This window comes from Paroedura picta, chromosome 1 (genome assembly GCF_049243985.1).
Source record: "Paroedura picta isolate Pp20150507F chromosome 1, Ppicta_v3.0, whole genome shotgun sequence".
NCBI classification, from domain to species: domain Eukaryota; kingdom Metazoa; phylum Chordata; class Lepidosauria; order Squamata; family Gekkonidae; genus Paroedura; species Paroedura picta.
In genome coordinates, this window is record NC_135369.1 from 98,045,079 (window position 1) to 98,068,499 (window position 23,421).

At 43.1% G+C, this 23,421-nt stretch overlaps 1 long non-coding RNA gene across 1 annotated transcript in view; it reads right to left on the bottom strand.

Annotated features, from left to right (window-relative positions):
* Window positions 1-23,421, bottom strand: part of LOC143840550 (uncharacterized) — a 294,577-nt gene that overhangs the window by 149,743 nt on the left and 121,413 nt on the right. The window contains exon 5 of the long non-coding RNA XR_013232236.1: window positions 18,586-18,660. This is a non-coding gene — a long non-coding RNA (uncharacterized LOC143840550). The remainder of the gene's footprint in view (window positions 1-18,585; window positions 18,661-23,421) is intronic.

The window sequence follows — 23,421 nt, forward strand, 5'->3', positions numbered from 1 at the left end:
TTAAAAATATACAAATGAACAAACCTAAACATTATAAAAGAACATTTGATAGATTTAAAAGTCAACCAGACATTGAAATGAGGTATTTTCATCATGTGTATTATAAACACTCTTTTTCTTGAAAGCTCTCCAAAGTCATCTGTCCTGGTTGCTGAATAAGTATTGAGAAGCTAAGCTAAACTCTTCCAAATACCTTGGGGCTCCTAGAATACCTTTTGGCTTGAATCAGTTCCTCTCCCTGAAGATGTAACAGAGACCTCTTAATATTCTATTACTTCATGCTTTTTGGCTGTACATGGGGAACAACTCTAGAGAAATATCATAATTCTTACTAAAAGTGTTTTAATCAATTTTTCTTCTGTATTCAAGGTATTCAGTGTTGTAAAAATCAGGTAACATTGGAAGAAAGATCAGTAAATTAGTTGTGTAAAGAATAAAATGGGAGAGGTGTGGTGAAATTCCATGTTCTGGTATTTAAATTTGCTTTAATTAAAGCAAATGTCCGATGATCAGTGGCAGCATGAGATGCTGTAGATTAGTGATCCCCAACCTGTGGGCTACAGACCACATGTGGTCCGTCGACTAATTGGAGGTGGGCCACGAAGGATGCCTTCTCCCCCCCCCAGCCCTTTACTTCATCAGTGACCCGGCAGGCGCACATGTGCAGGCTCAGAGCTCCGCACCTGCGCTCACTGGCATGCCGACGGCTGTGCCTCCCTCCCCCGCCCCAGCCACCCTGCCTCCCTGAGCAGAAGCGCCGCCTCGGCTTCCCTGCCCCCCCCCCAGAGTCCCAGCGCTTAGGAGCGCTCACTTGATTGCCGACGGCTGTGCCTCCCTCCCCCACCCCAGCCACCCCGCCTCCCTGAGCAGAAGCGCTGCCTCGGCTCCCCCCCCCGGAGTCCCAGTGCTATCCCCCCCCCACCGGGCCTCAGTAAAATTGTTGAGCGTTGAGTGGTCCCCGGTGATAAAAAGGTTGGGGACCACTGCTGTAGATACTACACTATCAGGTGGCTGGCATATGTGAATGGGTCGATACAGGTCAATGGACATAAATGGCCATATCATCCGGTATCAGTTCAAATGTAATGCTTGCTTGCTTGCTTTGATTTATACCCTGCCATTCAGGACAATGTCATTTCGTGGCGGCTTACAATATAAAATCAAATCACAAAATACCCATAAAACCCTCCTTAAAACATTAAAACCAATACAGCAATGACAATATCAATATAAAAATATCAAGATGACAGTGTAACTCTAATTGGCCCAAAAACCCAACTCAGCTGTTCCAGCCCAGGCTGATAGCATGGCCCTAAAAAGATGTAATATAAGGTTTCTAATCACCGGTGCTTAACAACAGCACTTTGCTTCCCAAAGGAGTCACCTGTGATTCAACAAACAAGAAACCAAGTCAGATAGGAGTGATTCCTGTTGGCAGCAGAGGATAGAACTAAATGTAGAATGGTATTGGCCAGATATGGGGGGGGGGGGATTCACTGTCAGAGTAGCTCAGCAGTAGAATTGGCTGCCTTATTAGGTGGCGAGCTCCCCCACGCTGGCAGTCTTCAAGCAGTGGCTGGATGCTTTAGTCTGATCCTGCATTGATCAGGGGGCTGGACTGGATGTCCTGTAGAGCCCCTTCCAATTCTATGATTCTGTGATTCATGTGGGAGCTGGAAGCTCTTTGGGCTTGAACTTGATTGCCTTAATCCAAAGAGGGATGACTAATGTCCAGAACCATATAGCCATGCATCAACTTCCTTACCACAGCTGCAAGAGGCTGTTGCAGAGACTCCCTTATAAAGCCCTTGGCCTCAAATATAGGGCACTATCCCTGATACTTTGCTAGCAGGAATCCTGCTTAGCCAAAAAATTCACTATCAGAAGTGAGAGTCTAGAAGGAGGTCACTGTCATGTCACTGGAGTGCACTTGGGGTTCTGTGGATAAGGCAGTTTGTTTATTTGAGCCTTTACAAAATGCACCTATGGGTAAAAGAAGAAAAGTTCCACATTGTAAAAAAAGCAGCCATATTTGGCACCTGACAACAAGTACAAGACAGTCTGCAGCCAAGGGGAATTATGGCATGCTTCCAAATATCCAGATCGTCCTCTGCCAAAATGCTTTAGGGCAGAATTACCAGTGTTTGAAGACACAGCAAACCTTGTACCCAAGGGCTGGGTAAGAGCATGACAAGTGATTGCGGAGCCAGGGCGATTTACTTTCATACGTGTCACCAAAGTGTTCTATGTGTGTGGCTTCAGTTGGGTGTAACAGAAATGGGCTGTGACAGTATGCTTGGCGTCGATAAAATATTGATGCCGACTGTGGAGTCAGAGTGCCACACAGGCCTTTTCTTTTCCTTTCTATTTGTTATGGAACCATTTATGCAAATAAAATAATATAATACTATTGTTACAAATAAAGGAAACAACATGCTTCTCATAACAGAGTCAAATAAAACACATGCAGAAGTAGACCATCAGCTTGCAGTACCTGGGGCTATTTATCCCATAAGAACAAATATAAAATACATCTTTCGGTTCTCTGAGCTGCCAGGTTTTACTGAGAGCATAAAAGCATATAAAATGAACAGTTGTCTTTGCAATGAATTGATTAATGCTCTAACTGAAATCAAAATATCTCTAACAGTTTAAACCTATGATTTTTTTTTTCAAAATATGCACACACAAAGCATGCTGCTTACCTAGCCCTATTGCAACAAACAGATTGAGGTCATAACTGTGTTTATTGCTGAGACTACTTAGATCATATCTAGGGGCAGCAATGATACAAGGGGAGAAAGGAATTGTACAAAATGTAAAGAAGGTGGCAGCTTTTCTCTTTCATCACTTTTTCATTTATGGAATAAAACTGCAGGACAGACAGACAGATTAGCCTTATTGGCACAATTCAATTTTTAAAAATAATGAAAAATACAGGCCCAATATGAACAACCCCAGCACGTCAGTATAATTGTTCTTTATTGAACTAAAATTCCATTGTTTAGATACTGCCACCAAAAGGTTGCCACCTTTTCTGTAACCTTAGTGTCTCAATCAGCTAGCAATGTATAGCAATTTATCAGTTTCTGATTATTAGGAAAAGGTGTTGGAACTATAGCTTCTATAAGGTGTTCTCATACATTATTGTCAAGGTTGCAATCCAAAAGTATGTGAGACAGGGAGACAACCTGCTCTGCATCTGCGTAGCCTTTCTTGATAAAGTATTCTCTGGAATTGGCCATATAAGATCACGGAGAGCAAGGAGTTGGTTTCTGCTTGTGTGAAGGCTTTCCTGAATTTGGGATTGTCTAAAGAGTCTAGATAATTCAAGCGGAAATTAGGTGGAATTCCAAGACATTGAGGTGAACCAATTGGCGAGATTAATGGAAATTTACACTGAAGCTCATGATTACTGAGCCTTTGTTTGATTGTTTTTAAGCTAGCCACATGGATAATAGTATATAGACTGAATGTTTTAAGGACTCACATTGGCCATATCTGTTAGTCAAGCAGATATGTTAGTCTTTATTTTGTCCATTTTTGGGTTAGGCACTCTATCTTCTGAGTAAAAAAAATATGAGGCAGGAGAAATAATTTAGCTTTCACTGAGTGGTGGCCTAAAGATGGGACAGCTGGCGACGTGCACTTGCTATTAAGTATCGTAAATTCATTGTTTCATCATTTTTTAAGCTGAGTCTATACCTATACATGTGAAGAAAAAACAAGACTATCAATCTTGCATCTAACTGCCATTAATCATCTAAGATTGAAAGCCATTCTTTAAAATTAAGGATAATAGGCCACTGCGGTTGAAAATCAGCTTAAGGGTCAACAGTAGAAATGTACTCTAATGTTTTATTGTGCTAATTTCCTGTTAATTTTATTTACTATTGTGGTTTGCTTTTTAGTTATTACAACAGTTTAGCCTATTTTCCTAGCTATTCCTTATTTTCATAGTAGCACTGTACCAGTTGTAACTTTTGCATATTCCATTGGGTTTTGAACCCTATTTAGGGATATTCCTGGAGATTTGGGGGTGGCACCTGGGCGGGAGGAGCTTGTGCAGAGAGCAGGGAGCTTAATGAAGATATGATGCCATCAAGTACTGTCCCTTTCTCCAGGGGAACTGATCTTTGTAGTCTGGAGGTCAATTATAATTCTGGGAGAAGTTCCGGCAGTTGAACCCACCAGGATGAATTGGAAGACAAGGTGTGACAAAAAGCTATATGACAAAATTTGTTTAATCCAAAAACTGAAGTCTCCAGTTCTATTCAATGTTGTACAAATCTCCAGTTTCTCATTTTTGTAACCCAGATGTAGAACTCTGCACTTATCCTTATTGAATTGCATCTGGTTCTCATTTGTCCATTTTTCAAACATATTCAGATCTTGTTGAACTCTATCTTCTGGGGTGTTTGCAAATCCTCTCAATTTGGTGTATCTGCAAATTTAATGAGAAGTCCCTCCACGCTCTCATCCAAATAATTGATTAAAATGTTGAAAAATACCAGACCCAGTACTCAGCCCTGTGGCACCCCACCGCTCACCTCCCTCAAATCAGATTAAACATCATTCACAACTACTCTTTGGCTGCAGTTTTCTAGCCAGTTTCTTATACACCTAACCATCTAAAAATCCAGTCTACAGTTTGTCCATCATAACATTATAGGAAACCTTTTCAAAAACCTTACAAAAATTCAGGTAAACAACATCAATGGAGTTTCCACAATCTGGCAGGACCTGTTGGGAGGCCAGTCCATGCTCACTTCCTCGGATCACCAAGTTGTTCTTCAGATATTTGCAGATCGCCCCCTTTAAAATCTGCTCCATTATCTTTCCAGCAATTGAGGTCAGACTCACTGGCCTGTAGTTTCTATGGTCATCTCTCATCCCTTTTTTTTGAAAATTGGGATAACATTTACTCTCCTCCAGTCTCCTGGCACACATAAACAACTCAGAGTTTATACATTACAACAATTGATGTTCTGCAGAAAATATGGAATTACAGAAACATCAGAAAATCTATTCATACTGAACATGTAAAAACATTTACCTATTACATTTGAAATCATACACTTAATATGCATTTATTAAGCATACTGCTAATGCTACTGGCCAGTGAAAATCAGGACACTAGGAAACAGGGACATGATTCCTTTCTGGAAAGCACAATTTGCACAGTGATTAAAATAGAAATATTTCACCATTTAATACCAGCTGAAAATAAATATGTGGAAAACTTTTCATGCCAGAAAGTATATGAATAGCTGTCACTTAAATCCAAATACTAAGGTCTGCCAGCAGAGGATTAGGCAGAACTGTAAACCTTTAAGGACTACTGCTGTTTTCAGAAGGGAAAAAAAATTAAGAACTAAGGGCGATTCGGCACCTGATAAATATAGTGAAATGCTGACCTTATGCAGACCTCATATTTTTGGCATTTTGCATGACGTCGCCAACATCCAGCATCCAAGCAGCAAACCGATAGCTACATCCTCCATTTTAAAACACTAGCTGGGGAATCGCATAAAGTGGATTCCCCAAACTATGTAGCGTGAGCTAGAGGAGAGCAACAGCAGGCCAAGGAAATGTATGGAGCCAAAGTAGCACTATCTCTACCTCCAGTTCCCACCCTCGCACCCACCTCCCTCTCATAGAATCATAGAGTTGGAAGGAGCCATACAGGCCATCTAGTCCAACCCCCTGCTCAACGCAGGATCAGCCCAAAGCTCTCCCTTTTCCCAGGGATGAGTTTCTGTTTTGTTTTTTGAAGCAAATAGTCTGGAGCAACGAATGGGAGTTAAATCGTTCAGGCAAAGCAACCCCCCCCCCCAGTTAAAACAAAAAGCAAGCCTCTCTAAAGTCCCCCCCCCAAAAAAAATTGGGCTTGAGATTACATTTTTAAAGATTCAAGGCTCATGATTCCAAAAGGTGTGGCATTTAAAAAAAGCACTATGCATCTATGATTAAATGCATAGGCATCTCAACGGAGAAGTTTTACTTAAAAAAAATTAGCTGGCATTGTGGGCCCCTTTAAAACATGGAGAAAGGTGATTGGCTGACTGGCTTGATTGACAACTATAACATGAAAAAATAGGTGGTTTTGAATAAATATCCTAAGAAAAAGAGAGAACCAGTCCCAGGATATCAAAATCAGTTAACAGCATATTTATACAATCTCTATTTTAATGATAAATGAAACAACCAGAACAGACTCTAGATTTTGTTCCATTTTCAAAGTAGACCTTTCATCAGTGGTTGTTTCTTCCTATGCTTTTGAAACTTATCCTAGAAGTTTTCAATATTTCAACCAACTCAAAGTTATAATCAAAATTCTATGCATATAATACCGGCCTTCAGCTCGCAGGTATGGGAGAGCTTTGGGAGTGGTATCTGGACAAAGCTCTCACATACCTGCGAGCTGAAAGCCAGTATTGAAATACTGAAAACTTCTAGGATAAGTTTCAAAAGAATAGGAGAAAACAACCAAAAAAAATCTAGAGTCCGTTCTGGTTGTTTCATTTATCATTAAAATAGAGATTTTACTGGGACAGGTTCTCTCTTTTTCTAGCTTGATTGACAAGCAGAAGAGAGTCACATGTAAATCACATTGCTCTCTTCCACCATTTCAAGCAGGCATGCAGAGTGCTAAGAAGCACAAGAAGGCAGTAGTGGAAAGCAAGAGAGCCAGAATGTGAGGAATGGCTGGAGGCACATTATTTTTTAGCGTTGCGCCATTTCGCTGGCATAATGCTATTTTTTTCAATGTGCAGAACTGCCCTAAGAGTTAGGGCTGTTGCAGTTCAAAATGTGATGCCAGCTCTTAATATTGATTTCAGGTTTTTGAGAGACCTGGGCAGACAGTGATCAGTGATCTCCCTCATCATGCCTACATTTTCTTCTCCCCATCCATGGTTCCTGTTGGGTATGTAGACCTGCTGAGGACCTGAACTTGAAGTCCAAGGCAGAATTGTAATCCTGTGAGTGTAACTGGCCAGTACGCAGTTGTATCCTAGGTTCTGGATCCAATCAGCTTAAAAGAAAAGTAACTGATAGTGCACACTGGCGGGAATTCTCCTTTGTTCTCCACTGTATATATTGGGCATTTTGGGGGTGGGAGGACCTCAGTTCATTTTCATTCTCTGTACTCTAGAGCTGGGGTCAATAAAAAACTTAAATGAACTTCCAGTGTCCTGATCTCTGCTTTTCATTGCCCAAAGGAGTCTCAGAGTAGATTATAATGACCTTCCCTTCCTCTCCCCACAACAGATACCCTGTGAGGGGTAGCTGAGGCCAAGACAGCTCTGAGAACTGTAAATGGCCCAAGATCAACCAACAGGCTACATGGCATTAGATACTTGTCCAACCACATGTACATGTCCATCAATGCTGGCAAGCTGGAAGCATGGGTGGTAGAACACTTGCAAGCAAGTGGACAGGAAATCATACAGAGACAAGTGGTAGGAGGTGTACATGGGGGAGGAGGTCAGCAGCAGTGGCACCTACCAGAAGCTCAAGCTCTTAGGGTAAGCTGATGACAACTCTGCCAGCTGTAGCTTGCTAAAGTAACTGGAGTTGATTTTTGTTTTGATGCTGGAAGTGCTAGGTTAGCCAGTATGATATTCATTTACTCTGTGGCCTTCAAAATGTCTCCTTCCCCTTAATAATTCATTTGTATCAGTATAAGGTTGTATTTGTCTAACTAAATAGAATGTTGGAAAGGTGGATGATGGGTTCTCCAAATTGCCCCTTTGTACTTTTATCTGCGCCTCTGTGAGAGAATATAAACAGATGGATATTTTCCATTGACAAGCTCCAAAACTCTGATCAAAACTACATATTCATCCTGCCTCCTGATATTGTTCTTCCCTCTGTCGCTTTTTGCCAGTTCTCTCTAAAGGAGTATGAATAGCTTTAGCTCAACATTTGGGTCTGGTGCCAGAGAGATGATGCTTGGCTTGAAAGGGAATGGTATGCTGGTGATTTGCTTCCAAGTGATTACATTGCACTGTTATGGATGTATAATTCCAGAAACCACCCATGGATTCTGATATTGTTTTATCTTCTCTTCTGGAAGATCTGGTGACTCAGTTGGTACCCAGTACGTACATTGCAGATAAAAGCTTCAGTGTCCATATCAAAAATGAGTTGAGAATAACATCCAAGACTGCCTGGTGGTGAATCAGAATTTCACCGCAACAGAGCCCACTTCAGTTGTCACAGTGACAGCAGGGACACATTAAATTTAGTCCATTCTAATGTTCAGGCTGAAAATAATGCCAGGGATGTTTGTAGGAATGTTTCCTTGAAAGATGTACTCTTGTTGCACAAATATCAAGGATACGTGTCTATTTTTTTAGATATCAAAATGAAAAGGACTGATTGCTGTTGTTTTCTTTTTAAAAGACAAAGAATGTAAACCAAATGCCATTTATTTCAATTTCCCCTCATCCGCCTGGCTTGGAGACCTCAAGCAAGATTCAGATTCAGAGGAAGAAGATGAGAGTCAGGACAGATTAAACTGACAGCCACTACAGTTGAGCCTTATGAAATTCCTGAGCCAAATTCCTGAGCCACGAAAGCTGCTTATTTGGATTGTTACAGTGATCTTGCAGGATGGGGAAATGAATCCAGGTTTCTTGAGATTTCTGGACTCTCCTACCCTGAACAATCCATTGTTTCCCACATTCAGGTGCTTGCCAGCCATATAAGCAGAGATTCATGTTCTATGCTACTGATTTCCTAGTACCGTATTTGCCGGCGTATAAGACGACTGGGCGTATAAGACAACCCCCCAACATTTCCACTCAAAATATAGAGTTTGTTACATTACATTACAGTACTATGGGCCACTATGGGCAGCTATGTCTATCCCAACTGAAGTGCACCCAGCGTCTAGGACGACCCCCGCACTTGGAGGCATGTTTTTCAGGGGGGGAAAGTAGTCTTATATGCCACCAAATACTGTAGATGTTTTACTATATGAAATTATTCTTCTTTGTGGTAAGCTACCCCAAGACCTTTCTAGAGAGGGGTGGCCTGGAAATCCAAGAAATAAACAAATAAATGTCATTTCTCCCATCTAATCAGATCTTTGCAAAGTAGTGGTGCAGAACATTCTCAAACAATCACCTTTGTAGACAAGCCACAGAGAGCTGCAGTTGTCTGCAGTTCCCTTCTGCCTGGGGCAGAGCCCTTTTTTTCTTTGCAAATCAGGTGCATGGAGGGGGCACATTGTTCAGGAGCACATGGAATTGGAGCTCCTGGACCAATTCAGTTGAACCAGAGAGTTCTTTAGCGGACAGGCACTAGCTCTCTTGCAAGATTGGTATCATATGGTTGAAAGACAGTCACTCCAGCTGCCCCCCCCCACCAAAAAACACCCCATAGAGAATAATGGCAAAGTTCTGTGACAAAACAGGAGAGGGAGGTTATCAACAAAGGAAGCCTTCCTCACTTTATAAAATGAAATAAACAACAGACTACAACAAGGAAGGGCAGCAGAGTTTTCAGCAAAGTTTTAAAAAATATATTGTCAGTCACTGTAGGAGTAGGAAAATGAAGTGAATGCAAACAGGGGGGTTCTTCTTTTTATTTTTTTAAGTGCTGGTTGTTGGTTGTTCTTTTTTTGGTTGTTGTACTGTGGTGATATTTTAGTCTGGGAAAAAATAACTTCTTTGCAAAAGCCTTTGGGTCTTCACTGGGGTGAAAGGTACTGGGGGGGGGGGAGAGAGAGAGAGAGAGCGAGAGAAGAAAGGAAGCAATGGAAAATCCCATGGCCAGGAGCAAGCAGGAGATGGCTTTTCCAGCTTCCCAAAGGTGGAGACTTGTGGGGGGGGGGGGGGTTGCTAACCCTGGGTTAAAAATTTCCTGAAGATCTGGAGTGGAGCCTGGGAAGGACAGAGTCTGAGGAGTTAAAGGAGCTCAGCAGTAAAATGACCCCATCTAGCCCCAGACCCTCCAATAAGTTCCCTATTGATAATTCCTGAACCTCTAGAATTCCCACAAACCACATGGATTTGAAGTCTGAACAGGTAATATATGAACATAAGTAATCGGGGGGTGCGGGGAGGAAAACCCAGATACAATGTTATAATGATTTTTTAATTGACACACATCCCTCCCATTCATCACAAACAGGCTTTAAAAGGCCATTCTGCTGATAGGTCTTTCTTTCCACAGTCTTTTCACAAATCACATTACTGGCTAAGTGGTTTTAAAGCTTTCTTGATTTTACCAACTTTGCTGCCTCCTTTCTATGAAATAGTTCTATTATCTTTGGATTGAAACATCCCTAGTTCAGCTGGAAAGACGCATTCTGAAATTCCGAGCTTCCCAGGCATTCATGGACCTGATTCAATCAGAGGCATGGTATACAGAAGGAGGGGATTTAGACCTCCTCTCAGGAGATGTATAGATCACATCTCCAATTCCAAGTGGGGCAAATAGCATTTCCCAGGGCTATTTCAGTTTGGGGAAACAGCAACGGGAAACAGTCTAAAGTTACATCCAGTTACTCACTTTGTCTCACGTGGTAGATATACACAAACAATAAATGGATTCCGGCATCTGTCAACATCAGTAATAGGAAAAGGCTGAAATTATTTGTTGCTTACATCAAGAAGAGGACAGAAATAAGTTGAGGAATGTACCTGTACTGGTAATACATTTCAAAAGGTTAATAAGATACAGAACCTTCTGGAAAACAGTTTGCCTCTGGTATGAAAAGTAATTGTGAATTGGTGACAGCTTTAGGGAAAGTATAAAAATAACCTGTAAACACTGTCATGAGAGAAAAGGAGAGTTGTCAAAGTGAAAATAAACAAGAATTGGACTCAAGGAGCTGCACAATATTATGCAGAAGCCTGGAGACTGAGCAGGTCTGGGCTTACAAGGAATTATTTTTAGGATGATGTGTTATATTCCCCCATCCCACCTGCATTTCTAGGTCTCCCAGCTAGTTACAATATACTCATGGGCTGGATGGTACATTAGGTGTAAACATACGCCAGAGTATAATGCAGCCTTTCTCAACTCTTTTACCATTGAGAAACCCCTGAAACATTTGTAAAGCTTCCACAAACCCCAGAAGTGGCATGATTGTGCAGAATATGGTTCAGAAGCATAGCTGTGTACATGCCCACCTGGGCCCACCCCATGCAATCCCATCATTGGCCATTTTGGGAGGGGGGGGTGAGTTGACATGACCATATATGGTCATATCACCTGGTAAATCTTTAAAAAAATTAAAAATATAGTAAAAATTAATTAACTCCCACTCATTCAGGAAACTCTTCCAGGGTCGTCAAGACAACCCAGGGTTTCACGAAACTCTGGTTGAAAAAGTCTGGAATAATGGCTGGAAATATGGAAATAGACATGGAAACAGGCAATAACAACAGGTTTACAAAAAATGACAGACCATCAATGAGGTCAATGAGATAAATGGAGTACATCTGAACAGGACATGATCCTCATTCAGTATGATGAGCCAATTGTGTGTGGGGGGGGGAATCTTAATCTTTCTATAACCAACAGCATTTACCATTATTTATGAAGAGATAACCAGCAATAACTATTGCTTTGTCAGCAAAGTCTTAAGGGTTGCATGAACACCATAGTTATGCTTATCACAGAAGAGATATCCCTTTTTTTTTCAAACCATTGTTGAATTGTTGGGATACTACCAGGGATCCTAACAACATAATTCAATAGCTGTGACTCAGTTGTAAAAGGAACATTAACAAGACCTTCCTGAATTGCATCAACGAGAGCTCTCCAAAAATCTGAGCCTCTTGACATTACTACCACACGTGAAGGAAATCAGTGTGGTGGGATCTACAGTACTTTCACTGGTCTGCAGAGGATGAAGTCAACATTAACCAGATAAATGCAAGCTGATTCATGTTCCAGTGTTCTTTAAATAAAAATGAAAATGAAAAAGAGGAAGGCATCATGAAAGAGGTTTTCTCCTTCACTTGCTACTTCATAACTAGTGACTTGTAGGGTTACTTGCCTTAAGATTCCAATGCCAATGATAGGTAGTATAGCTGGACAAGCAAATGATTGTTTCCTTGTGTTATTCATGTGTCAAATTCTGTAGGCTTCCTTAATGGCTGTCCACTGTTAAATTTTGAGATGAGAACATACTGTATCTGCAAACATTCAAATATTGAGAACTTCAAATTATAGACTCTGGACACCTATTCATGTGATACTACCACATTACCAGAAATCAAAGACTGGAAAGCTTCTAAGGCATACATTTCCCATCTGTGGAGCAATTGCAGTTTAAATCCCCGCAATTCTCTTGTCACCAAATAGAAGGGGGGAATGTGGAAAAAAATTCTTCTTATACTAATTACAGACTTTTAATGATCTATTAATAATTTAAAACATTTGAACAAAACCTCTGGCTCTATTTCATTCCCCATATCCCACCTTAATGGGATTCTTGCTGACAGAGTTTGAATATGCAGAGTGAACGGAGCACCAAACTGCTTAAAACATAAACTAGTTTTATTTATGAAGAGAAACAACTATGTATAGAAAGAGGAAAGAAGAGATCTAACTAACTATTAGGAAAGAGGAAAGAAGAGATCTAACTAACTATTAGCTGTTGTCTGCAGTTATTCTTTTGTGAAATGCTGTTCTGGAGGGGAGCTAAGCAAGAAGTCCCTTATTAAGCCAATCAGGACTGGAGGAGATCATTTGAAAACTAGCAGGAAGGTCTTATCCTAACTATGCTATACATCTCCTCTAGTGTCCCCTACAGCAGTGGTCCCCAACCCCCAGTCTGGGGACCGGTACAGGTCCGTGGATCAGTCGGTACCGGGCCGTGGCTCCTCCTCCCTGCTGCTGCCTCGGGGGCTGCCCTGCCACTCTGCTGCCAGCTCAACTTTGGTGCTCTCCAGTGGCCAACAAGGCTGGGGCTCCCGCTCAGCGTGGCACTGTGCAGATGCTGCTGGCAGCGCCCCCCAGTGGGCAGCGGGAAGTCAGTGGCACTGGCAGGAAAGCAAGTGGAGCAGGGGCTCAGTCAGCGGCAAAGTCCCTCGGCAAAAGACTACCCCCTCCCGGGCCTCATTGAGATTGTCAAGCGTTGACCGGTCCCCGGTGATAAAAAGGTTCGGGACCACTGCCCTACAGGATACTTTTTATATGTTGCTTAATCCTGCACTGCAGATCTTTCATATTCTAACACCCTTTATAATGATTTTATAAAGTCAATTATGATGTGGTATTGCTTGATAGCTGTTATGCTGTCTGTTGAAAGATCAATGAACCAGCACTAAACCAGTTAATTGTGGATTTTCTACCTCAGATAAAGGTCTTATAAGACTGCACCATTCCATCAAAGGCTTGCAAGTATGAGTACTTTGTCATCATTTTGACAGTGTTGTTATTTCGACTGATGATATAATACCTAATATTTACATTGAAACCAAATGATTATGTCTAAATATCTAAACTTTTAGTTAGTATTAACTTTTAAATCCAGTTGTCTTCAGACAATTCCAAAATTGTAGCACTTTCCAGAGTGCACCTTTGGGGAACCATAACTTGAACCCTATAAATCTAATCTTCAAGTAGAGGAAAGTCAGCCAGAGAAGTCCTGCAAATTTGCGGGAATGCATCTGGAATTCCACGGAGCTCTTCTACCACCTCATAAATCTCACAAACCAAACCAGTTTGTGAGGTGACTAAAAGTTTGTGATGTTCCATGGTTTGCAAATGGAGCCTGAACCAATATTTTTTTCCTTCATGCTCATTCCTATCTATTTTCTTTGCAACGTTATAGAAAAGTTTCTGCTTCTGATGAAGTTTATAAAGACCTTTCTCATATTCAGACACAAGTTTCCTCAGTAACATTAGGGGCCTTTTCGCACAGGGATCTTTGTTGCAAATTGTTTGCGGAATGAAAAATCGCCATTTAAAATAGTGGAATTCGTCGTTATGCATACCTGCCTTTGTAGTGGAATCAGTTGCGTTTTTTAGCGTTTCCCACAGGCTTCCGGTCTCGGCAGAAATCACTAGAAAGGAAGCGCTATTGCCAAGCTCGTCCCGCCCCTGGCCGTCAAGCAGCCAATGGGCAGCCGTTAGCATGCTCCCAAACAGCCCCTTTCCCTTTAAGAAAGGTTTTTTAAAAAAAAAATACGACCCATAGCAATGAATCTAGGTAGATTCGTTGCTACAGAGAGACCCATCCAGCTGCCTAATGTGAGCTGTCGTTTGATTGTATGATCATTTGCACGCTGCCTCGAGTGATAAAAAAAAAAATCCCCCCCCCCTCTCACGGGCACGATTTTCGGCTGAATTTATTTGTAAAAAATAAAGGGACTTTATTTCAGCAAACGGGCTTTTCAGTTGTTTGTGCTTAGTGACTAAAGGTGAAGGACTGAAGCCAGGGAAGCCTCTAAACAGAAAGAGGCTCGCCGGTGCGTTTATCCCCGCTCGCTCGGAGAAAAAAAAATGGCGATCGCTTCGCCGGAAGTTTGGAGGAGAGAGCCAGGGGGAGGGACTTTGAAGAACCAGCAACAATGGTAACGCACAGATCTTTAGCGCTACTGTTGCAGATTGGTTGCAGGAGTGTATCGCTATCCGGAGGGTGAATCCACTTTTCTGGATTCCCCTGAAAGCGCCACAACGAAGCGCTTTTTGCTGATTGGTTTCAGGATTGTTGCAGATTGTCTACGACGTCGTGGGTTATGTCAAATTAGTAGCGTTTCCAAATAGCAACCATTCTGCTACTTTGAAGCCGTGCGAAATGGCCCTTGTAAAACACTAATGAAAGTTTAAAATCTTATTCAGTCAATAGAAAGGATCAAAGAAAGATTGTGAGATTAAATCTTGAGCTTCTTCCATCGACTTTAATCTGTAATTCACCCCTTTATATGTGAACATCTATTTTAAAGGGAAATGCTCATCTATATAATATTTCATGATTACATAATCAATAGTGAAAGGATATTAAATAAAAATATTAAAGAATATTAAATATTCAATTTCTCTTTCTTTGGTAATGTAAATGGGGAGATATCTAAAAAGACTTAGGGCTTGTCTACATGCTTGATTTACTACTGGCTATCCCCTGCAAGGTTTCTGTCTCTGGTGTCAATCCTCAAGTATAAGAATCAGTTTGGTCATGGCTCTTCTGAGCATTTGCCTTCATTCTGCTTTTCTCAGAATTGTGGACTCAGTTTATTTTCTTCTGCATGTGCCTTAAAGAATCAGGATTTTCAAGGTCATTGTCACTGGTGGCATTTTTAAAGCACTAAAATCTTAGTTATATAATCAATTCCCAGCTTTCATTTTCAAAAAGTACGTCTCTATCTCTTTTTCTTGAGGAGATATAAAGAAGAAACCATGGGTATTTCCGCAAGGAGGGGTAAAATGTGAGTGGCTTCCTTCTTACAAACACAGCTTTTTGCCTCCTGACAAGGCTGCAAGGGAAAGCAACATGAATTTCTACCTCCACTCCTTGGCTTGTTCATCACAGCAAGCCACCAGTCACAACACAGCAGTTCTCTCCTGGGCTGAAGCTGTCCCCAGCCCTGAAATTAATTTTTTTTTTTAAAGGCACTTCTGTATTGCTATGCGGTAATGCCCCAACACAGGTGCATTTTTAATAGAAATCAGTGCCCGTTGGTATGGAGAAATGCCATGTTCAGGATTATCACGTTCAGGGTCTTAGAAATCCACCCAGACAGAAATAAAATCCAGCATCCCCCCCCCCTCCCTTTTGGGATTCATGTTCTTTTGAACTTTATTTCTCTCTGGGTGGATTTCAGAGACCCTGAACATGATAACTGGATCCCAAAAAGATAATTTTGTGCTAATGTTTGCCTTTAAACCAAGGTGTTCAGACCCCTGTATGATCAGGAGAAGGCAGCTCAGTCACCCGCCTTCCCATTCCCAGCTCATTCCCCACTCCAAAAAACAGAAAAGGGGTTGCGATTAGTCTGCCTGATCCCAAAAAGAACATGGACACTTTAAAGAAGATTTTATTTCACCTTTGACAATGTAGTTTTGCAGTCGCACTGCAACATGGACCACACCATTAACAAAAAATTACTCAGAGCAGGCTCTATATGCCGCCAACATGCAAATGCAGAAAAGTCAAGAAGATGAATAGCTGCTGTTTTTTGTACCCTGCTTTTCACCCACAGAAATCAAAAGAATAGTTTGGAAGAAGTGATTAAGAAGAGGAAGACGTGAAGGCAAAAGAAAAAAAAAGATCAGAATCCCTCAGTCAAACCACTGATGTCCTGCAAGCTGCCAGAGCAACAATCACCGTATATACCCACATATAAACCGAGGAGGGCTTTTTCAGTGTGAAAAAAGCTGGTGAAAAACTAGGCTTATACGCAAGTATATAGGGTAGTTGAAATTCAACCAAACATAATTTACTGTTTTACTCTTTCTCTCAGGGCAGACAGTCCATAAAAGCAACATCTCAGTAAAAAAAAAATCCCATTAAGATATAGAAAAGACATTCTGCAAAGATATTACAAATGTCGCATACCTTCTTTCTACCAGACATAAATAACTAAACCTTTCAAAAATACTTTCAAAAATATTAAGTTCAGACTTAAGGGGATTCCACAACTGTAGACCAGCTCCTGGTTTGATATATATACAACATCTTAACCCATGGAGGACACAGTGCATGTTAATGCCATTTGATTGCTTACTGGGTATTCTATTGCTTCTCTGGATGGTGGCCCATCAGGTTTTAAATTAGAACTGCATTATTCATATTGCACTGAAGTGGGATTATACAATTAAATGAGAATCAAAAGTCTGAGCTGTAAATTGAAGGAGAAAAGCAACAACTCTATTTATTAGTTTCCTCTGAAAATAAAATTATTGAAAACAAGGTCATAATATTAATTTCCGCCTCTACTGATTCTAAGGTTTGGTTTGCTTATACAAAGAATATGAAGCAACATATCGCTGCCTACCTATTGCTTAAGGTGTATTAATGAATGAGCTTTTAAGGTAGAGAAGAGAGAGATGATTGGAGGACCTTTCCACTGGTGCAACATTCCAAGCAGGTTTTTTAAAAGAACAGACCATTGCATCCTTATTTTAGAGAGAGATTTCTTATTAATTCTTTTCCTGTCAGTACACAAGAAGCAGTGGGGCATGCTGCCCCACCTCAAGAAACCAGCAACAGCCCAGTGTGACCACCGCTGTGCATAATAGGTCCTTGTATAAAAGTGGAAGCAGCTGAGGCTATGATTCAGTAAGGACACTGAGTGCAAGTGCTCAATCTGAGCCATTTGTAATCACTTGTGAAGTCAAGCCTGGAGCGAGAGATCGGTAGAAACATCAAGTACCAGGGAAAGAATATAGAACGAGACCTGTGTATATAATTTAATGGCCTGGGCAAATTTCAGAATTATTAAACTCCACATTCCCCCTACAATAAGGAAGTGAAAGTTGGTAAGATCAAAAAAGATATGCATCTTGAACAAAGATCTCTGAAGATTTTAATAAAAAGTTTGACAGCATGTTCTGCAAACTGTACAAAACTGAATTATTCAGGAGGGCTTTTTTACATGGGTAAAAGAGCTGTGTTGAAATGAAATGGTTCCGAAAGATGGTTTGATAAAGGAGACTATAGACTACAGTACTGTGCACAGTACATCCTCTGTTGCTGTAAATATAACCCTACTATGTCATTCCTGCATTGTTTAATGTGTCTTGATTTGTTTCAGCTGTGTTTTGGCTCTGTTTCAGATTTCTGCTCCCCCCCCCCCCATGTCTGCAATCTGAATCGTGTTTCATTGTTTATTAGATGTCCCATCCTGTTGACTGTATGGATTTACACTATGTAATCCACCTTGAATATCCGTGAGAAGGGGATGACTACACATGTCACAAAGTAAACATATCAGTTTTCAGAAGCTTAGAGCAATATAATTACTTTGGGCTACAGTGATAACTTTGAACAATATAAATGATGTTCAGCTGTGCCACTACCTCTGAGATGTGTAGTTGATCTTTGGATAGGAGGACACATTTGAGGATTGCCAATGGATTATGCAATTAATTCTCAGTTTCTGTGTTGTGTAACCAATTAGATCTTGAAATGAGAACTTAATCATGGAAGCTTGCTAATTCATTTGGGTGTCTTGATCAAGATAAGTGGCTGCAAAGCCTTGTATTACAAGTTGCTATGGAAAATGCTTATCCAGCGCAAGGCAGTGTGAAGAGATTATTGTTTAAATTTAAAGACCTTAAGGATACATTGACAGAAAAGGTGGAAGGAAAAGGCAGAAAAACTGAAGCGTAGAACTACTGTTGCAAGAAACAAAAGAAAAGGATAAAAACTATAATGAGCTAAAGAATGGAGAAATTTAAATGGTTACTAGAAATATTAAATTAAAATGTAGCATATTCAGGAACTATGATTTAATTAATGTATAAGGCATAGGAATAATACATAAAATCGAAGAAGTAGTAGAATAGAATACTTTGAGAATAATGGTTGCAAGCAAATTTGGGCTTTCTCACATGTTGGGCATTATCGCGTGAAGCCTGCTGTATGGCAAAGCGTGAGAAATAATAGTGACTCACCAGCATCCTACACCTCTCAAGCTGTCTCGAATGTTTCTGGGCTCTTTCCGTGTGTGTTGCGCTCCTCCCTTGCTGCTGGAAATGCGGAGAGAGAGCAACATGCTTTAGTCTTGTTGTGCTTTGAACTGCCTACCACTGTCAATAACTTTGGCCAACCAATCCCCTCCCAGGATGACTGACTGAAATGTGAACTTATGGCAATCACCTTTTTTTGTTTTTAAATATACTTATTTTCATTTAAATGTCTCTACGTATATTCAGAGAGGCACAGACTATCACAGCCGCAGTGCGTGTCCACCTATTTGTTGCTCCAGGCTGTTCTCCATTTGTAAAAAGAACTTCCCTTCCCTTGGAAGAAGGGAGAGAGAGGTGGGTGCAAGGGTGGGACATTGAGGCGGAGGTAGTGCTTCTTCGCCTCCATTCAGTTCTTTTGCCAGTGGCCTGCTGGTTGTCCGCTGGGAGATAGCACTTTTTAGGTTGGTGAATCCACTTTCAAATGGCAGATGTAGTGAGCAGTTTGCTGGCCAGATGCAGGAGGTTGGCAACGTCATGCAGAGCACCTGGAATATAGCGTCTTCACCAGGGAAGCATGACACTAAATGTATAGCATGCAGAAAAGCCCCTGAAGTTGAGAGGACTGAAAGAGGAAGCCAGTGGAGTCAATGGATTTACATGGCAGTCTTATGGTTCTGCTGCACCAGTGAGCACCAGCCAAGGCATAGGGTAGTGTAGGTGTAATGTAGCATAGCATGTTGGAGTCCTATGCGCATACAGCAGTGGAAACAACAGTGTCAGGGAAGCGAAAGCAAATGTAGGAAACCACAGCATCCCTGACACTTTCCCACCTACTCATCCTTGTCAAAATTACACACTAATGATATTTCCAGATGACATTGACATAACTCAGTCTGGCTTACCAATCCCTTCCATGTACAACACGTCTATCAGCAGCTTGTCTCTCTGTGCAACTTGCCATGCCATAATGAGTAGGGTATCTTATTAGAGAACCTAGAAACTTGCAAGAGAAAGGTTCAGGTCTTGTGGAAGGAAGTTTCACAGTGCTGTACACAACACATTTGCTATGCTGTCATGGTGAGGGGAACCAGTATGTTGAAGGATAGACTCATGCAGAAGGAAGGACAGGAGGTATAACAGTTATAGCAGTCAGCAGTGTGAGCCACACTGTGAGTAAGGGCACTGTCAATGTCAATTTCAGTTTGTCTTGGAGGGATGCACATTTGGTCTCAAAAAGGCACAGCTCACTATCAGGAGCTTTGCTGGCAACAATATTTCCAGTGGAGAAAGGGCATGGTAATAACATATAGGCCTTTGACTCCTCGACGGCAATGTTCTAACAACACAACTCAAAGAAAGGTCCCTGACAGAACCTTGGTAGTCTCCCAAGTTTATTTATTATTATTACTATAATTATTAATTAGATTTATTTCCCGCTACTCCCCGTAGGCTCGTGGCGGGTCACAATAGTCCTATCCCCATTAAAATACCCATTAAAAGACTTTAAAAACAATCACAACATGGTGGAAGCTCTCATTATTCCTATCTCCTGGTATCAGAGCGGCAGGGAGGGTGGGGAGGAGATCTAACTTTACTAGGTCCGGGGGGGGGGGGGAATGCTGGCACTCATTCGCTGACCCCGGCCTCAACCAAAAACCTAGTGGAAGAGCTCCATCTTGCAGGCCCTGCAGAAAGCTTGTAAGTCCTGCAGGGCCCGCAGCTCACCCGGGAGCTCATTCCACCAGGTAGGGGCCAGGACCGAAAAGGCCCTTGCCCTGGTCGAGGCCAGGCATGCTTCTCTAGGGCCAGGAACGATCAGGAGATTCTCCCCCTCTGAGCGTAAAGCCCTGCGGCCGATATAGGGTGGTAGGCGGTCCCTCAGGTATGTGGGTCCCAACCCGCGTATAGCCTTAAAGGTCAAAACCCGAACCTTGAACCTGATCCAGGCAGCAATTGGCAACCAATGCAGCTGCCTCAGCACAGGCTGGATATGGGCCCTCCAAGGTGTACCAGTGAGGACCCGAGCAGCTGCGTTTTGCACTAGCTGGAGTTTCCGGATCAGAGACAAGGGTAGGCCGGCATAGAGCGAGTTACGGAAATCTATTCTGGAGGTGACTGTCGCATGGATCACTGTAGCCAAGTGGTCAGGAGATAGGTAGGGCGCTAGTAGTCGGGCCTGGCGAAGATAGAAAAACGCCTGACCCGCTACTCTCTTGACCTGAGCCTCCATAGTCAGGGAGGTATCAATGGTCACCCCCAGATTCCTGGCCTGGGGCGCGATGTTAAGTTGCGCTCCTGCCAGGGTGGGTAAGCGCGCTGCCTGGTCCTGCCCTCTGCCTCCCAGCCACAGGACCTCCGTCTTGGAGGGGTTGAGTTTCAGGTGACTCTGCTCGAACAATTCAGTCACTGCTTCCAAACATCTGGCGAATGGTTCCGGGGGGAGTCCAGGGGAGTCCATGAGGAGATAGAGCTGGGTGTCATCAGCGTACTGGTGGCAACCCAGCCCAAAACTCCGTACCAGTTGGGCCAGGGGGCGCATAAAGATGTTGAATAACGTGAGGGAGAGGACTGTGCCCTGCGGTACCCCACAAGGGAGTCCGTAGGGACGCGAGAACTCTTCCCCCACCGCAACCCTTTGGGTCCGGTTCTGGAGAAAGGAGCGTATCCAACGCAAGGCTGTGCTCCGTATCCCCGTGCCGGCAAGGCGATGGATCAGAAGGTCATGATCCATGATGTCAAAGGCCGCGGATAGGTCCAAAAGGACCAACACGGCTGACCCACCTCTGTCCATCTGGCGACGGAGATCATCCAAAAGGGCGACCAACACCGTCTCCACCCCGTGGCTAGGACGGAAGCCCGACTGATATGGATTGAGTGCCAAAGTTTCCTCCAAGAATGCCGAGAGCTGGTCAGCCGTAGCCCTCTCCACCACCTTGCCCAGGAATGCCAGATGCGATACGCGGCAGTAGTTGGCAGGGTCCTGCGGGTCCAGCGTTGATTTTTTTAGGAGAGGGCGAACCACTGCCCCCTTTAGCCACTCAGGAAACTCCCCCGAACTTAGGGAGGAGTTGATGATGTCTCTGAGCTGGCCTCCTATCCCCTGGCCGCCTCCCTTGAGGAGCCAGGAAGGGCAGGGATCAAGGGGGCAAGTGGTCGCCCTGACCGAGCTCAGCAACTTGTCCACTTCGGGAAGAGAGAGCCGCCTGAAGCCATCAAACCTCACGACCAAAGGCGGCCAGCAGGTCTCCAGTTCATTTACTGTATTAATTGTGGCGGGAAGGTCGCGACGGAGTGACAAGACTTTATCCGCAAAATGGCTCGCAAATGCCTCGCAGCCGAGTGCCAATTGTCTAGTATTTTGGCGCCCCTCAAGGGCGGTGAGTGATCTAACTACCCTGAATAATTGGGCCGGGCGAGAGCTTGCAGACGCGATTTCCGTGGCAAAAACTCTCATTTAGCCACTTTCACCGCCATCTCATATGCCCTCATAAGCATGCGATGTTCTTGTAACCTTGTCACGAGTCTTCCGTCACACTCGTTCCAGTCGTCTCACTTCCCTTTTCTTCTCCCGGAGTCCCCCGGTATACCAGGGGCCCCGTTTGAATCGAGGGCAGAGAGGATGTTTAGGGGCGATCTCATCTATAGCAGCCGTCAGGCGGGACTGCCAGTCCTCCACCAAGGCCGCTAGTGAGTCACCAGGAGGCATTGGGTCCCGCAGAGCATTCCGGAATCCAATCGGATCCATAAGTCTCCGTGGGCGGGCAAAAATCCGCCCGCCTCCCAACTGGGTGGTATCCTGAGCCGAGCCCGCAGGGCGTAATGGTCTGACCATGGCACAGCCAAGGCTGCATCCAGAACCACCTCTATCCCAGCACCAAAAATCAGATCGAGTGTGTGGCCGGTGTGATGGGTAAGGTTGGTAACAAATTGCGAGAGCCCCAGTGTTGCCATGGAAGACACCCGGTCTCCGCCAAGTCCTGAGGACGGCACGTCCGCATGAACATTGAAGTCACCCAGGATTAAAAGCCTGGGAAACTGCAGCACCCAGGCGGCCGCTGCCTCCAGCAGGCGGGGCAGGGCATCTGGTGGCGCATTGGGCGGACAGTAAACTAGCCAGATGGCCAAGCTCTCGCCCCATCCAATACCGACACACTCCACTCCCCCAATTTCTGGCCCTAGGAGAGTCCTGTAGGCGAAAGCCTCCCGGACCAGGATTGCCACCCCCCCCTCTTGTGGGTCCGAGATTGGTGGGGGGCCGAGTAGCCTGGGGATGCCAGATCTCTCAGGGCCACCAACTCTTCTTATTGAAAACATTTCAGTGCCACCCTTCCACCCAAACCTCCTCAAGACAGTGAACATTAAAACATAAAAACATTAAAAACATTAAAACTGCATATAAAATAAGATACATATAAAATATTTAAACCACTCAAGAGAAACACAACACAACCAGGGAGGAAAGCCAATTAGAGTCACTGGGAGCATACCAAAAAGTCTTCAACCATTGATGGAGGACAACAATAGAGGGGGATGAACAAATCTTCCTGTTGAAGAAGTTCCAAAGTTTTGGTATCATGACTGAGAAGGCCCTTTCTCAGACTGCTGTCTAGCCTCAGGGTTATTTATATATTGACTTCATTTATATCCCATCTTTTTCCCTAATGGGACTCAAAATGGCTTAGTTCAGCCTGTGACTGTCTGAGTGGCCATAGATCACCTAAACAAGCTTGGGTCACAGTGGAGGTCTGAACCTGATTCTCCCTGATCCTAGTTCAGCTCTCTAACCACTACACCACACTGGATCTTGACAGGGTCACCCCA